Below are 17,279 nucleotides of genomic sequence, written 5' to 3'. Positions count from 1 at the left end.
TTCCCCTCAGGACTGCTGTGCTACCTCTTATCAGCCACCTTTGAATGGCACCACTCGGCTCAGCTGTAGCTGTGCTTTGCAAAGCATGTCAGATGGGGTCAATAGATCTTTTCAGCTCCTACTTTACAGCCATGTATCTGCCTGAGTGCTCTTTAGTTATTTATATGCTTTGGGTAACTGGGCATTACATGAGGAAAAGTCATTTTCCTTCTGCATGTTTTAGTCATACCCTGTTCCAACCTTATCTTCAGTTAAGTTTTAGAGAACTCTTTTGGGATAAGAGCAGGAAAGTTTGTGGGGTCATCTGCAAACCCACTTACAAAGCTTCCCACTGCATTTCTGAAGTAATCCTAGATGTGTCCCAAAGGATCAAGCAAGGGTTTTGAGCATCTAAGTCCTTGAGCTTCTTATGGGTGCAGCTACTTGTTGGCAACAGGGAATGTGTGTATTTCCTAAGGGGAGATTCTTCAGCCTTCAGAGTCAACATAAAGAGCGTATGTGGTTCATAAGCTTAGTAGAGGGAACAAAAGGAACAGAGGTGATGGGAAACCCAGACTTTCACATCTGTATGATATCTTCAAGTGCTGCTAACTTCCTGATGACTTCTATCCATCTTCAAATCTACAAGATTTCACTCTCACTGTTTATTGTGTCAAGCCATTGCTGACATTACCGTTCTTCAGTATTGTTTTCTATATTTCCTCATGCTGAGTAATTGCTCTTGAACCTTTGTATCCTTTGTCTATCTTTTCTGTAGAATGCAAGTTATCCTGAGAGAATTCTTTATGTTACCAGCAAAGTTATGTCCTAAAGTGGCTATTAAAGATTTATTTCATATCTGAAATTGCCTATCATTTTTTAATCTCAAAAAACAATCTCTTCTTTGGCAACATCTTCTTTGAACTAAACTTTTTTGAATTTTCCTGCATCCCTTAAAAGAGAAGAAGAAAGTATTTCCTCCTAGTCTGTCACCCTGAATTCTTGTACTGCCAGGTCATAATTCTAAAAGAAAAAAAAACGATTGGGAAACTAAAAAAAAAAAATTAAATAGAAAATTTTAGATTAAGGGACCAGCACATCATTTGAATGGGGTGCAATGTATGAGCATTTCCATCAAGCTGAAATGTGATTCACGATTGGCCGCACACTGTCAGAAATGTTCTCTGGTGCTCTCTTGCTGCAGGTCCTATAATTCAGACCTTTTAACAGCTTCAGGAGCAAACTGGAACTTTTTAAGTAATAGTTTTCAAGAATGATAATTGCGGACCTGTCATGCAGTGGGGAATGCTGCAGAGAAATTCAGTGAAGAAGGGAGACCTGAGATTTTCAGGAAAAAATCGTTATTGCCTCTAAGGACAGTTGAATTAGAAATAACTCTTCCATGTTGTGTCAAGAGAGCAGCTGGAGATCAAGCACAATCTGTAGCTGAAATACTTGAAAGGTAGGCTGGAAAGCAGAAAAATGGCTTTTTTTGCATTTTCCTTTCCATGGTGTGTAAGATCTTTCAAAGACCAGTGGATTTCTCCTTTCTCCTTTTTTTGCTCTTTTCTTTTCCTTTTAACGTTCCACAATTTAGATCAGGTGCCTGAAACAATACTGCTATCCAAAGACTTAGTTAGCAACCAAGTCCCCTTACTCCACTTACCACATTTACTAGCAAAAACTCTTATTCATGTGGGGGTCATCAGTATTTGGGCCTTTCAGAAGCCTTATCAACAAGCTTAGAAGAAACTGAAACAATTTAGCAAAGCAAGAAACAAAAGGCAGTTAAAACCAGAAGTCACGTGAGCAATCACAGTTACCTTTAGCATTGACATAAGCAGTGTTTTGTAGGTAATATGGTACAATCATCTCTGTTACAAAGAGAAACAGCTGTAAAGGAAGGTGTCTGTAGCAGGAGAAACATAGCCTCCCTATCTTTTTTTTACTAATTTAGGAAAACAGATGTGGAAAGGGAAAAACTTTTTGAACTTCCTGACTCTGGAGGAGAGAATGATGTCCTATGGTGCATCTGTAGGAACAGATGTCCATCCACTTGCTGCTGACAGGGCTGAAGACTGGTCTGCTGGGGAACCAGTCCTCCCTCCCTGGCTGCAAAAACACTTTCCAGGAGGCCCATTTGTTGCTGTTTTGGATTTTCTTCATCTAGTTCTGCCCACTCTGCCCTCATCCCCCAGTTCTCTGAAGCACAGCAAACTTTCTTTCCTTCACTTGTAAATTTTGCTATGTGTTTTCATCATTCTGTGTGGCAGTGTTTTCATATCAGAGAATATTTTAGACTGCCTTGCCATTTGTCTGAGACTTGCGAAGTCTCTTCACTGACTTTTATCCCCTCTTTCTTCCTTCCATTCGTGTCTGACTCCAGGCTGTTCTTTCACTTAGAAAAGAAAAGCCAGACACTCTGTGAGACCCAAAGCCTGGGATGTCTCTGACTTGACTGTCATTCCTGTTAGTCAGACTTCAGTAATTTCTTTGTTAGAGCATCTTGTGACAGAGGATTTTTACTTAGCAGAATCAGTTATCCAAATTATCACTGCATTATTTTTATTCAGCTCCATCTTCTCCCACTAATGCATCTAGACGATTCTTAATTTTATGTTCTTCAAATAAAAGAAAAAACAGAATGCTGCAAAACTCAGAGGCCACATAAAAATTTCCATTTTTCGGAGAGTGTTGGCTGTGTTTCTGTCTTTCAAGCCTGCACAAGTTCTGCTGACAGAGTAGTGATTTAGTGGATTGCAGAGAAGATGAAGAATTTCAAGGTGTAAAGCAAAATAGTTTAAATCTTGCCTAACTGAAGACAAAGAAGGGATTTTTTTTTTAAACTTGTTTTTCACCAAGTAAGCTAACTTTTCTGTTTTCCCAAGCACATCATATCTTTCTGTGTAAATCACTTTGGAAGGTGGATGTGCTCACTCAGGTTCAGCAATTTCAGTGTCTCCATCATTCTGGTAGCGGTGACATCTGCAGATACCAGCGGTTTTAGTGTTTGAGAGCATTTAGGTACAAATTGCATCTTACTGGGGATGTATGGAACTTTTCATACAGGCTGGTTTCCCTAACTGAAAAATGCTTGAGACAGGAACTAAAACTCTGTCTGAAGAGGCTGATCTTTATCCAAAGAATACAAATAGCATCTTAAATTTCCTATAACATCCTGAAGAAAGAAGCCTGATCCTGATGTAAATGCTAAGTAACTGATGATATCTCGCTGAACAGGGTTTAAACACAAGAAAATTACAAGAAATAAACCCAAAATTATTCAAAAGATTAGTTGCAAATTTATTCAGCTGCTTTTATTTCTGAGCAGATTATGATTGTGATATTTCAAAGTTGCTGAAAAAAAAGTAGGGACAAACTCTGGAAATTCATTTGTGCTGGAAATGAATAAGGGATATTTCTCAGATATCTGGGAGATGGCATGCACAGTTGCAGATAAAACAACAGATTATTTCACCCTAGCAGGTGGGTAAAAGCCAAACCCAGTGAAAAATTTGAAAGTGTTATAAAACCTCTCAATCAGTCAAAGAATTTTTCCAATGATAAGGTGTACATTAAGATTTGAAGTACATATATTCTGATACCCTGTTGGGCTATCATTCCCCTAAGCCACCAGCCTGTTATCTCTGTGAAGCTAGAATTCCGAATCTGGTATTTTTCCAGCTGTTGTTCAGCTCCATGGACAAACAGGACAACAGGACTTCTCTTATCACACATTTCAAGGAAATGCAGTGAGGTTTTTTGGCTTACTGTCTCAGTGACTCAATGAAAAGGAAGAGGAGGCAGAATCTAAGTGAGAACTTGCCATGGTTTAACCCCAGCTGGCAACCAAGCCCCACTCAGCCACTCACTCTCCCCCATCAGCGGGATGGGGGAAAGAATGGAAAAGGTAAAAGAAAACTTGTGGGTTTAGATAAAGACAGTTTAATAGGGAAATCTGCGTATTTAAGCAACGCAAAACAAGGAATTGATTCACTGCTTCCCATAGGCAGGCAGGTGTTTGGCCATCTCCAGGATAGCAGGGCCCCATCACACAAAAGGGTTACTTGGGAAGACAAACAGCACCACTCCAAACATCCCCCTCTTCCTCTTTCTCCACCCCTCACTGTATACTGAGCATGATGTCATATGGTCTGGAATATCCCTTTGGTCAGTTGGGGTCAGCTGTCCTGGCTGTGCCTCCTCCCAACCTCGAAGGCACCCCCAGCTTCCTCACCAGTGTGGCAGTACAAAAAACCAGAAAAGGCCTTGGCTCTGTGGAAGCCCCACTTAGCAATAACAAAATTGTCTCTACATTATCAACCCTGTGTTCAACACAGACCCAAAGCAAAGCCCTATACTAGTGCCTGTTAAGAAAACTACCCCAGCCGAAACTAGCACACAACTTCACTTTATATATAAAGTTTATATATATAAAGTTTGGAGTGAATGTTTACAACACAAAGAAATATGGATGAACTTATCTTTTTCATGCCTCTTCTGATTCAAGCTTGAGTCGCACACAGACATTTGCAGTCTTTCTCAGCTGTAAGAAATGTCATTTCCTCGCCTTTATTAAGAAGATTTATGAAGCTACATATTGGGACTCTTTCTTCCGACTAGTCTTTTCCATTCCTTGGCCTGTTACCTACTGTATGACATCATATAGTTTGGTATTTCATAACAAAATTACTCCATGTTAATTAAAATATTTTTAAAGGATTGTTTTGAAACCCCATTATTAATAATTGCCTTCATTTCTATTGAAAACAACAAAAAACTAGTGATTAAGAGTATGAAACTATGAAGCAATAAATGTAGTTAGGTAAGGTCTGAATTTGGCCTGAATCAAAATAATAATAAAGAAATATTTTGCATCATAATGAGTCTTAGGCCTTTGGGCAACTATCTGTGATTAATACTATGTATAGATTTTCCCGTTATTCCTCTTTGTTTTGTCTGCCTCACAGCAATTTGCAGTTGCAGGTGAGCTACCTATCATGGCCTCAACTTCTGCTTCTGTAAAATAGGGGGTATATTACCATGCTTAATCTGTTTTTATAAAGAATGATGAGTCCTGTACAAGTTACCTTTTCTTTTTCCAGCTCTTGAATAGAGAATATTGGTTTTTTTCTTGAGCTTTTCAAGAGGAAGTTTAGTGCTGGGAGAAACTTCTGCTGTAACACAGGCCTCCCTCACCTAAGCACTGGTGGAACAAGTTGCTGTCTTTCTTCTCTTCCCTTTCCTTTTTGGCAGACATAGGCTTGTTGAGCACCTAGAACACAAACAGCAGATGCTGCTGGGGAAAGCCTGGGAAGATGTTTCTTTTGGCTACTTGTTAGCAGACACTGTGTGAGTGCGGGAGGAACATTCTTTTTATTTCATTGCTTCAGTGATCTGAGAAAAAAAAGGCAGAGCAGACATGCAGTGCTTGAGCTGAAGAAGACAAGAAATTTTGCTGGCTATGCAGGGAATCTTACACTCCTGAGCCCCAGTCGGTGAGCAGGGGACCCTTGCAATGCCATCTGGTCACCCAGCAGCCAAGATACATGAGGAGGGAATCATAGAGTCATTTAGGTTGGAAAAGACCTTTAAGATCATCGAGTCCAATTATAAATCCAGCACTGCCCAGTCCACTACTAAACCATCTCCCCAGGTGCCACAGCTACATGTCTTTTAAATATCTTCAGGGATGGTGACGCAAGCACTTCCCTGGGGAGCTTGTTCCAATGCCTGACCACCCTTGCAGTGAAGAAACTTTTCCAAATATCCAATCTAAACCTCTCCTGACACAATCTGAGGCTGTTTCCTCTTGTCCTGTCACTTGTTACTTGGGAGAAAAGACCAATACTTTCTTCCCCCTGCTCCTGCCCCTCACTACAGCCTCCTTTCAGGTGGTTGTATGTTGATTTTCTCTTGTTTTGTTTCTTTTCTTCCTTACTTTTGTTTCATGAGCTCTTTTACTCAGAGTTTGGATTAAAAGGCAGAAGATGCTAGGTTGGTCTTTGGACTTAGATGTTTATTATATCTTATCTATAATACAGCTGCACAGAGTGTGCATCTTAGTTAACAAGGTGGAAAAATGGCCCTGAATTCTAACTTCCAAGGTCTTTTAAGGTCCAAATCACCCAATTATGGAATGCCAACTAATTTGTTTTTGCTTATAATCCAATAACTAACTATTCATGATCCACACTGAGGGTTTTTGACCCAATACCAGAACACCCAGATTTGTGAAGAAGGAGGAGAAAAGAAGAACAAATCCACACCCAAAATCCTCCATATTGTTACATATATTCCAGAAACCTAAATTTTCTAAACCCAGGGTTCCAACAGTTGTAGAGGGGGATAAAGTCACCCCTAAGCTTCCTTTTCTCCAGGCTGAACATCCCCAGCTCCTGCAACTACTCCTCACAGGACTTGTGCTCCAGACCCTTTACCAGCTCTATTGTCCTTCTCTGAGCTTGCTCCAGCAGCTCAATGTCCTTCTTGGAGTGAGGGGCCCAGAACTGTATACAGGATTCAAGGTGTGAATACTAGAGCAGCAAGAATGACACCAAGTCTGCAGACAGACCTAGCAAGTGCCCCTAAGGTTCTGTGTATGTTTTGTATGAAGACTGATTGTCCTTCTGCAATGTTACAATTTATTTTCTTTTAATGGTATTGTATTTAATTTTCACATAAGAACCTTAAACATTTCATCTAGACCTAGTAGTGCAACAGGTTCCTTGGCTAGCATAAAATTAAGCTGTAGTGCCTATTTTAGAATGTCTGTTTTTGTCTGTTTAATAATAAAGGGAGAATGAACACAACTTTTGTGCCTGTATGAGGTGATACCTAAATGTTAGGAAAAATACTTAATGCACTGGATCTGACCGTCTGAGAGAGTGAGGCTACAGCAGCTTCATGCCCCAGGTCCAACCAGCAGTGAAGCTGAAGATGCAGTCCCAATTAGCACACAGCACATATATGCATCATGGTATGCATGATATACATGCTGGCCACACAAATCACAGGCATACATACAGAACACTCACATGAGAATAGATAGTTTTTCCTTGGTAAAGCAGCAAGAGTGTTGTAGAGAGATAATATAACAAGTTTTGAATGCAAATTATTATTTAAAAATTACAGCAGACTCCAAGGACAAGCAATTCAAAAACTATGAAAGCATCCTTGCAATGAAATCTAAAAAATAACAGTTTATTTCAGCTGGAAATAAAGAGTGCTGAGGAACAAAAAATGTAGCTGTTTTCATAAATTATAGAACACCTAATCCTACACCCAAATTCTCTCACCCTTCCACTTTGGTATTCTGTAGTTACGGTCCTCAGTGGAGCTATATAATCAGTATTTATGCTTAACATACAGAAGTAGCATTTCAAGGCAGAACACAGAATTGTAAAAACAGAGCATTTTCAAAGCTCAGTAAATACTAAACAACTCTTTACACTCAAGCTATTGTTCGTGTTTCTACAAACACTTAAGAACACTTTTATTTTTTTCTTGTGGCAAATGATGCGTAATTGTGATGACTTGAAGGCATAGAATGTAGATGCTGTTTTTTAATCTTTCTTTTTAGTAAATCTGTGTTTCACAGCAAATACTTGTGACAAATACTGTCTCTTTGTTTTATTTGGAAAAGGAATAACACGCTAAAATAAAGTTTAAAACCATATGGGTCTGTAAGAAACGCACCAGGAAAATCTATCAATCCAGTAAGCTCCCTGTGTACTAAAACTTTTGTCCACAACCTGGAAATGTGGAAGTGCTTGTTGGTGTCTTACACTTCAAGTGTGCTATATGTCTATAAGTAATAGATATATACATAGCGAATTTTATAGATACAGATATATAGATAGCCATAGATATAGATTACAAATTTTAAAAGCCAAAAACATTAAGGGGTAAGAAACATCATACCTTTTTTCTTGTTTTCTTTCTAGATATGTATTTTATCTCTTTCTTCAATGATCTAGGAAGATTATATGCATGAAGCTATCAAAATACATTTGCTAGATGTGAGAAATCAAGCATTTAACAATTAGGATATCTCCTGAAATGCCAATGTGGCAACAGAGGTGATATTTTCTATCTCAGTTTGCCATTTGAAAGGTGGCTCTTTTTGTGGTGTTTCTGATTAAAATGTACCAACAAAAAGAAGTAGTAACTGACAATTTTGTCACATATCTAGCAAGAGCAGCAGTATGTCTTCTGACTTTTCTGATGTGGTAAAACTTGCTATCAGATTCACTAATGATATACTAATGTATAAGAATTTCCTTATGTATTGTGTATAAAATTACAAGTCTAGCTTCTACATTTGACCTCTGAAAAGTAGTGATGTTCTTACTACTTATAGTATGGTTTTCTTGCATTGCCATTTTTCTTTAGGCACAATAGGAGGAGTTCAAAAGGCTTCTAGATGCATTTTTTGGTGTTGCAGATCTGAGGAAAAAGCAAGCTTTTTGGTGGTATTGTGTCTATATTCCTTCAGTTCTCAGGAAATTATAATACCTTGAAAACAACAAGGTCTTAAATTTTTTCTATAACATTAACTATATGTTGAAGAAAAGGCAATAAATCAATATGTAGTCTAATTTCTTAAAACTCTGAAAATAAAAGACTGTGTTCGTAATTCTGTAAATTCCCCCAGATTGTTGCCAGGAAAAGAAAATGTGCAGAGAAAGTGATCTCGTTTGGAAGTAGCATCGCAGAGATCAGAGGCACTGAATGGCTTTCATCTCTGCCTACAATTCACTTTCTTTGAGAAACCACATATGTTCAAATAAAAACATAGGCCAAATTAGGTTTGTGACAGCCGGTCTCCTGCAAATGTACATCACCTTCAAATACGCGTTGGAGAAGAGAGTTTAAATTTGTCTTTGAATCCTAATCCTCTCAGGATAACATCAGAATTATCCAAACACTGTCACAGCCTCTAGGTTAAGTAACAGCATCCAAACCTGAGTACATCTGTCAGTGGCAGATTGCAGCTAACACCATGCAATTGGCACCATGCAGCCAGAGACTGATTAGAAAGAGCCAAGTGATTTTGCTGCTTAGTCTTTTCCTTTTATTTGCTAATTAATTAATGTATACATTAAATTGAAAAAAAAAAAAAAAAAAGCATGGAAGTTTCCTGGTTTGGATTGAAATAACCTTTAATTGGGATTCATAACTTTTTGCAGGTTTTTGTGTAGGTGTCTGCTATAATTTCCCAGACGAGTAGCTAAATGTGATTATACATAACTTATTTCGATTCTGCAATAGCTTCCTGCAAGATCCTTCTTCAGTTTATAGATAAAATTTATTACTGGACACATTTTTCAACCTACTGAATTCCCTTTGACAGCTAAAAATATTGGATGTTTGCTATTTCAGAAGTCTTCTATTTAGCGAAAGCATTTGGAAGTTACCTACTGTCCTCCTACTTTGAGGCTTCCTATGTCTAAGCAAAGATTTCTCCTACACCTAAATCTGCCCATCAATGATCAGTTGCTATTTGGCAGACAACTAACTTAAGGAGTAAAAAAAAGCATAGTAGATGGGTATGTCTCTTTCTGTAGATAAAAAGAACCTTTTTAAATAGATGCAATAAAGATATCTGACTTTCTCCATTACCACTGATGATGAGGGTGTTTGTTCAAAGTAAATGTGTACTATACAATAAATTAAATACATGATTTTCCTTATCTGAGAAGCTGCAGGCATCACTCCCTCTCATGGATGAACAAAGAGGAGAACCAGAAAAGCAATTCTGCCACAAGTTAGTGCTCTCCTGCTTCATTCCTTTGCCCTCTAAAGAAGCCAACAAGTAGGGGAAGTGTTTCAAAGGGAGTTTGTCTCCTACTTCAGCATGAAACCCATGTAAGAGACTGCATGTAGAGCAGATTGCTTTTAGAAAACTAGTTTTACTGTCATGTACATGTATGTCTCCAAAAGCCAGAGTTGAATTCAGTGTCAGCTGGATGCAAGTGTACCTGAGTACACTCCGAGCTGCAACCTGCAGAGGTCACAGCACCATGATGGGCAGTGGTGATGGAACGGATGGAGCGGGATGGATGGAGGGGGCTCTTATGGATGGTGTGGCTGGCAGTCCAGCCCTACTCTCTACTGTATGCTTTTGTATGACAAAGAAAGCAAACCCAATCTTTCAGTCTAGGTCCAAATTAAGGAATTTGCAGTTACTTAGAATGTAGAAGCACAGAAGATGATAGACTGGGTTTGTAAGAGCAGGAAGGTGTTTGGCTTGCCGTTGGTGATGGCCAAGGTGAAAACCGAGAGAGAAAATGATAATCTGCAAAGCAGAAATGTGGTCTGTAAGAGAAAAGTGTTTGAAACTTGCCCCAAAATAGGATAACTGCACCTTAGGCCTTAGTCTTGAGCTGCAGACTTTGAGTTGTGCTGTGTTTGGCATGGTGGTGAGGGGCTGGACAAGGTCTCAGGACAGGCACAGGACTGCCACAGAGCTGTTCGGATGGGTAATGTGGAAGCCAGCGGTAAAGCTGTGAAGGAGACACATGCCATCCAGGCAGAACATCAGGAGGGCTCTTGCAAGCCATCCAGGTCTGTTTTCCAGAAGCCTCAGGGATGTCGCTGCGTTGAGGGACTTTGCAGAGCCTTTGACCAAATACTGCAATCATTCACCCCATCCACCCACCCATGCAACCTCTCAGGACATGTCAGCTGAAGGACTCTCTTGCAGAGCTGTCCCAGGGGTCTGCACCCTGACCCAGGCCCCATGTCTAGCAGCATTTCCTACTGATCTCAAAACCATCTCTGTCCTTCCCAGTGAGGCAGGCAGTGCCTTCTTGCTTTCTTGGGTTTTCTTGTGTCCTGTGAGGAGCAACGAACTTCTGATCTAGCTGTGTCTGGAGGCCTCTTGAATGCTCTGTGACTTTTGGCAGGTGAGGAAGAACCCATCCTGTGTGCAGCTGGTTCCACTGTTCCTCCTAGTGGCACTGAGGAGTTTTCGCCTCTTCCTACACTTCGACACCAAGAGTCCTTTACCCAAGCATGCCCTGTCCTCAATACTGTCTGCCCCCTCCAGAGTAAGAGTGTGCTGTTTCACAGGTAAGATGCAAAGGCCACATTTGCTCTGTACGAACAATTAAATACCACAGCATGTCTGCAGATCAAAGCAGATGTTTGTGAAGACCTGAGAAATGCCTTTCAGGGGAGTTTATTTTGGACTAGTTCTCGCTTTATTGGTGGATTACATGCTGTTTAGGAGTTGGAGTGCTTTATGAGTGCTCCTGCTGCTCCTGGAAAACTTCTTCTAGTTTACTTCAATCCACGAGTAATGTAGCTCATGCACTTTGGTAACACTTCATCAGTGTGAACCAAAGCACAACAGGGAAATCTGCTTCAAAAGTGTACCTCTGGTGAAACACCAAGATTGAGTCACTCAGAGAAACCTGGAAGACCTTAGACTGGAAAGTTGATATGTGTGATTTGCATGTTATATGTCTTCCACAAGCCCTTAAACATCCTGTCTCTAGATACCCTAGGCCCTCTCTTTAGTTTTTTGAAAGATGAATGCAGACTATGATAAACCCATTGAATATAGTAGGATATTTCCTGAGGGTGACATCTTCCATCGGCAGTGGGTAGTAAGACTAAGCGTGCCAAAATAATTGAAATCAGTCAGGAAAGGACAGAAAAAAGAACAGAAGGGTTTGCTGAATTCTCGTTTGCAATAGAATACTGAAAACTAAATAAATATTTAGATACAGAAAACTGTTTTCCTTCCTAATGTACACCTCATCATTTTATGAAGGACTGAGTGCACTTCCTTACAGAAGAGCTTCACACTGAATGTTTTGCACATAAAATGTGCCGAGCTTTTCCAGAATCAGCCATTGCTACTGCCTTTTTCTTATCAGACCACAATGAAGCTGAGAGAACAGTAACATCTGAGCTGCACTAGTGTTTGAATTTCTGATTTGGTCACTAAAATGAAATATTTACAAACATTTACAAACTCAGAGTAAGGCTCTTCACTTGTAGCTGTTACAGGTCACATTGCTAGATATTCTTTAGTCTCAGAAGAGAAAGAAAATCTCTGAGGTAATTTAATTAAGGTCCTTACTGCAAAATGTCAGTTTGATTCTCTGCTTGTATGAATATTCATTTTACATAAAGTATAACAAGATATACTCTGCACTTACCTGATAGATTAAGAGTTTTGGGGAGGGTTTCAATCACTGCTCAGAATCGGGCAGAATCGGGGTTTGAATCTGGATCTCTCACATGTCTGACCAGTGCCTTGACTCACTGAGCTGGATTTGGGGGCTGTTGGGAAGGGAAGAGAGGCAATTACACCTCATTTGCCTTATTTTTGTGGATGGCATCACAGTCCTGGCCCTTAAAAGCAAACCACCAAGAATGGGATGCAGATGTTTGGCCGAAGCCAAATATTTATCAAACAAAACACATTCCCCTCTAATCTCCTGGTTTCATCTGGTATTTACTCATGTGAAAACACAAAAAAATTTCCAAGATCGGTGCTACACCACTGCAAGACATATTTCCATCCACTATTTCACCCACAGATACACCTTTAGGAAATAACTGATGAGCAGAAAGTCTTCAAATGTCACATGCATGCTGACCTTATGAAGCTCTGTGTCTAAAGAAAATGAGGTGGTAGCACAGAGCAGTGAGTTTCTCATATAAATGGAAAAAAAACAGGTCTGTGACAACCAGAGTGATTCAGCAGCAGCAAAGGATTTGCAGTGTGTGCTGCACTGGGCTTTCCTAAACAAGCACTTAATATTAGTGCGAAACCGTATCTGGGGAGGTGGCCAGATTTTGCCTGTCAGCACAGATCAGGTAATATGGGTTTCATATAACAATTCCTCACTGGTTCTTTTTTGGTTCAGCCATACTGTACAAAAGAACTCCCCTCTCTTTTGCTGTCAGGCATACAGAAGCTGAAACATATTTCCACAGCCCCCCTGAAAATATTGGTTGAGATACTCTCAGCTTTAGTTGAAACTATGTTTTATTTTAACTACTTGGAACTGTACTTACATGAGAAAATGGGGGTCAGACTGTAGATTAAATGCTTCAAAATTCAGTTAATAAACAAAATGACCCTTACAATAGGGAGCATTCTTGTTTCTGTACAGCAGGCAGGTTGTTTACAGGTTTGGTTTTTTTTGAAGGCTCTGCTTTAAAGTCATCCGGGGTATCTGGTCAGTTGTTACTGCTGTTATTCGAATGTCAGTAAATGAAAACAAAATGTCCTTGTTTTCAGGCAGCTCACAGTTGGGATGCTCTTTGTTTCAGAAAAGGGAAGGACACATGATCTCAGGATGTGGTAAACAAAGCATTATTCTTTCTGTGTCACAGATAAAAGAACTGGCAGCCAGGCAGACTGGGTGACTTGCTGGAGTTCACATAGGATCAGCAGGGAGAGCTGAACTCTTCAACAATATTCTGGTCACCTATCCACAAGTTCATCCCTTTCCAAAGAGAAACTTCAGAGGAACTTGCAACCCAGGAATCCAATTTCCAACTCTGACTCAGTCATTTCTCTGCTAATGATCCTCTGCTCTCCAAGTGCCCAGCATCATCTTGCATAGTAAAAGAGCTAAAGATAGGAGTGACTTCTAGTCCTCCTGCTATTAAAGTCCTCTAGCAGCTCAGGGGTAGCATCACTAGTGCATTTCAAGAAGAGAGGAGGATGTTTTCCAGGGGCTTCTGCGGTAAGCCCAGCCCAACGCTGCTGACGGAGCAGGGGCTGAGGCAGTGCCAAACCAGCCTGGACTGTCCCTTCTTTCTTTCCAAGCTTGGCTGTCTCCTGACTGGGTATGAGAACATTACCTTGGGTTTTGGGTATTATTACCCTTTCTTTTCCTCCTTAATTCAATATATTGTACCTATAATTTTTTGGCTGAGATTTCTTGATCTCTTGCAATGTCCTGAACAGGTGTTGCCAAAATGTTTTGGAGTCTGTTCAGTACACACGGATCTCTACTTATTTTATCTCTTGAGTATCCCATGACACATACTGCTTATAGTTTACAAATACTGAAAAACATTCAGAGCATCTGGAATCTAAATTCCTTCCTGCATAGCGTAAACTTTGCCATGCTGTTACTTTGCAGACTGGCGCTGGGTATTCAGGCAAGATGAAGAATCGGTTAAACATGAAAGCTCCAGACAATGAAACTAATTAGGCAGCTAATTAGGATTACACTGCTTAGCTCAGTACTCTCCACCTCCTTGCACACATGTGGCTACATCTGGGGGAAGCCCTTCTGTCAATCCTATCACACACAGGCTAAAAATCATCATAAGGCTTTATTCAGTATGATGTGGTAAGGGGCTAATTAATTTTTCTTATCATTAAACGAGAACCTTATGCCTTGCTATACCTAATGGCAAAGGAAGAAGTCCCAGGAGAACAGATTTGGTCTCTGTTCAAAAGGATTATCTTAGCAACGGGATAATCCTCACCATGTAATCTTGAACAAGGCTTTAGGTCTGGATTATGTTTGCAGTGCAATGCAATACAAAGTGACGATACCAGATTGGGGAATCTGGCCCATTTTCTGTGGTCCATGACAATTCTGCATGTTGCCAGAGGGCATCTGTCATTTAATATATGTATACAGACAAAGAAAAGGTTTTTTGGTTTTATCCTTGCTCATTATGTAGAATTGCAAAAAAAGCTTGGCTGTAGCACAGTACTTTCTTGATCCAGGGATGGCAGTAAGAAAAATAAGGCTTCAATTCATGAAAAAAATTTGGGTAAACAAACAAGATTCCAAGTAAAAACTCTGTTCATCATAGACACAATTTTACAGGAAGATTTGACCACTCAATGCTAGATTTCTTTTCCTAGAATATAAATCTTTCATTCAGAAATTTAACTGGACAAGTCATAGACATTTCATTCTGGTGACTGAGAAACAATTTAAGAGATGTCCAAGACTCCAAAAAGATTTATTTATTTATTTATTTATTTAGTGTTTTAAATTATGCTTAGACAAGTTTTCTCCCCCTCCATTTAAATTATGCTTTCCCCCCTCCCCTCAAGTTATGTAAGTTATTTCAAGCCATTCAGAACCTTTTACTTCATTGTGAATCAAAGTCATGGGTTTGGTATTTATCGTTACTTTTTATTAATTGCAGGGAGAGATTATTTACTGCCCTTATATTTAGATTTAAATATTTATTTTTTTTAATACCTCCTCCTGTCTGGCATTAGGCTATGGCTTGAGGTCATCTAAAATGCTGCCAGCTAAACATATTCAACCCATCTATGAGATCTCATTTTTCAAAAGCAAACCCAAATAATCTACAGATACTCAGATTTTCCTTTTCATATTGTTCTGTTGGATCTGCTGAGGTTGAATAAAGCAATTCCTTTCTGAGTGATGAAAAAAAAAATTAAAAAGTACTAGTGTATCAAAGCTCAATGCATGATGTTAGACACATTTGTCGAGAATGACATTATCCCAGCTTATCTGACCTACAGAAAGGCTTAGACAGGCTTCCTGATCTCCCTTCTGTGACTCTCTGACTCCCAGTGAGGCTCGTTTCTATTTGTGCCACGCTGTTCTCTGCACCTTTAGGTTCTGCAGGACACAGCCTTCCTGAAAATGCCTTTGGCTCAAGCCCCGGTATCCCAGAGGCAGGGTGTTGCACATTGTGTGGCTGTGCCAGTCACTGACGTTGTTCATGTCAATACCTGGCCTGGAGCATTTTTAAGGACTGTAAGTAACCAGGTTAGGTGTCTCATTTAAACCTGCTTGTGATTTATCTGCTGTCACAAAATGTGCTCAGCAGGATTCACAAAGTTTATAGCAGAAGTAAGCACCCCACGTGACTGACTGAGTAGGGCTGTACTGGGAGGGCTGGGGTTTGCCTGCACAATGTTTTCCCACAGCACAGACAGCTGCAATATTTCAACTGCCTGAGTCCTTACAGCCAAGAGTAAGGTGCTATTTATGCTGAAAATGATGTCCGGAAGAAAGGTTTTCAGATTTAAAATGCTCCAAATTTTTTAAGCTCTTGTAACCCAAGCACATAAAAGTAAAATAATACTTTTAACTGAAGGTGAACAGACAAATAGAGTGGTGGCAGTTAGAAAATTATGGTAACATTCTGTGTCCATAACATTTAGTGTTCAACTAGCTCATGGGAAAACACCATTCCTATCCTGAGTGCTTTACAATATCCTGTAGCTTCCTTGAAAATTAAAACTGCCAAATAAATTTAAAGCAGGCTTTTATGTAGTAGCCTGCAAAGTGAACATTGACTTCAGACTCGTTCCTGGGACATCTTCACAGAAGGGAAAGTCATTGGCTACTCATTGTCCATGTATAATAATGAATAATACATATCTGATATATAGCTAAACTACAATTCAAACAACACAATATAGGGAGAAACAGGAAAAAAGAGCAATTGCCATGCCAGAGCAGTCATCTCCTCTGAGAAATCTGATATCTGAGTTTAGAGGTGCAAGGGCTTGAGAATAACAGCAGGAGGACAACGAGGAAAAAATATCACCACAGCAGTTTAGGGGAGCGATTGCAGAGTGAAAGGCTACAGAATTGCAAATCTGAGATTTTTAGCATTACAAAGGTTAAGGCAGAGTGTGACACAGGGGAACTTGAGGCATTTGATGAGACAGTCATTATTCCTCCAAGAAAGAAAGGCAAGATCAATAGGAAAATAAATAGACCACTCTGCAACTTGACAGGATTCTACAAGATCCTCTAATTGCTTAGTTTCCTCCCTTTGTATCTTTCAGAGAAATAATGACACCTGGCTCTGTAAGTCACTGCTAAGAAGCCAGCTTGACAGCTTAAACTGAGGAGTTTAGATTTCCGCTTAGAGCCCCTCCACAGACAAGATACTGCTGCAGAAAAGGTGGGAATTGTTAGGTGTATGGCAAATATGCCAACAGCTATGGTTGATGGATATGGAAATGGAGCTTCTTTGAGGAGATTTGGCACCAGAATAATGCTGTGCTTTTTAGGGCTTGCTGACCTGGTGATGCTTTCATGTCTATTATCTGCTGACATGCAAAGTTGTCTCCTTCTACTGAGGGTCCCAGCTGTTTGGTCAGCGAACGCTTTACCTGTAAATAACCTCAGGCCATCTCTTGCAAAACCTCCATCCTCTTGACCTCTGAGGACACACCAAAGAAGGAGACTACTGGAGTATTTCTGAAGTCAGAGCATCCTTGCTTAACCTGTTCAAGTTTTGCAAAAAATATCTCTGAAGAGAAATCCATGTCTAGTTGCTTAACCTCAACAGGTCTAATGGGTATGGAA

Source organism: Aphelocoma coerulescens, chromosome 1, assembly GCF_041296385.1.
Source record: "Aphelocoma coerulescens isolate FSJ_1873_10779 chromosome 1, UR_Acoe_1.0, whole genome shotgun sequence".
In the NCBI taxonomy this organism is placed as follows: domain Eukaryota; kingdom Metazoa; phylum Chordata; class Aves; order Passeriformes; family Corvidae; genus Aphelocoma; species Aphelocoma coerulescens.
This window is presented reverse-complemented; position numbering follows the sequence as displayed.